An 864-nucleotide genomic window follows, 5' to 3' on the forward strand; every position below is an offset into this window, starting at 1 on the left:
CCCGGCGGGGGGAGGGGGCTGGGAATAAAGAGGTGCAAGTGGTAGAGTGGAGGGTGAGAGCGGCGCGATGCGGCTGCTGAGGGGAGGCCGCCACAAGGTCTCCAGTCTGAGCCCTCACCTGTGCCCTGAGCCCAGAACCGTTTCCGAAGGTGCCTCACAGGTCTCTACAGATAAAAGACAGCGAAGGGGTCCGTTTCGTCAGGGGCGTTTCTCTGCAGCTCGGGGAACTGTCCTCGGTGAGGCTGGTGGTGGAGAGAGGCTCCCGAGGGCAGGTGGACGGACCGTGGTGGTCTCCCCACAGTGGGTCACTTGCCTCTCCTGACAGACGTCCACAGTGGCGTAAATGTCTGAAAACAAACAGGCCTAAGTCATTGCCAGAGGCTTGCCCCTGGGCAGAGGACAGTGGAGCAAATAGTACACAAAGTGTAACTGGGGTTGCTGGATCCCTTCCGGGGGGGCTCTGGGGTGTTCCTCCTCTCTGAGGTCAGGCTAACAGCTAAGTACGGTATATCAGGCTGAGGGTTATGAAGGGATTGGGAAGTAGTAGGGTGCTTTGGGGGATGGGGTGGACTTCTTCTGAAGGTTCAAGTATGGTTAAGAACTATTGTGCTTGCTGCCTGTTGTTATTATTTGTGGAGACAAAACACACTTGGTTTTATGAACAGGGCCTGGAAAGCAGGTTCTCAAATACATACACATTGCAAGAAATCTTTGCAAGAATTATCTGTTTTAAAGATAGTTCTGGATTATATTGCAATGCCTATAATCCAGAATTTCTTGCAGTTTCCCCCTCCAAGCACTTGCTTTGTTTGAAATTGTATCAAATAGTCTCACAGCTCACTCTCTGAACTTACTCTCGTTTAC

The sequence above is a fragment of the Pygoscelis adeliae genome, unplaced genomic scaffold, assembly GCF_000699105.1.
Source record: "Pygoscelis adeliae isolate BGI_AS28 unplaced genomic scaffold, ASM69910v1 Scaffold160, whole genome shotgun sequence".
Lineage (NCBI taxonomy): Eukaryota > Metazoa > Chordata > Aves > Sphenisciformes > Spheniscidae > Pygoscelis > Pygoscelis adeliae.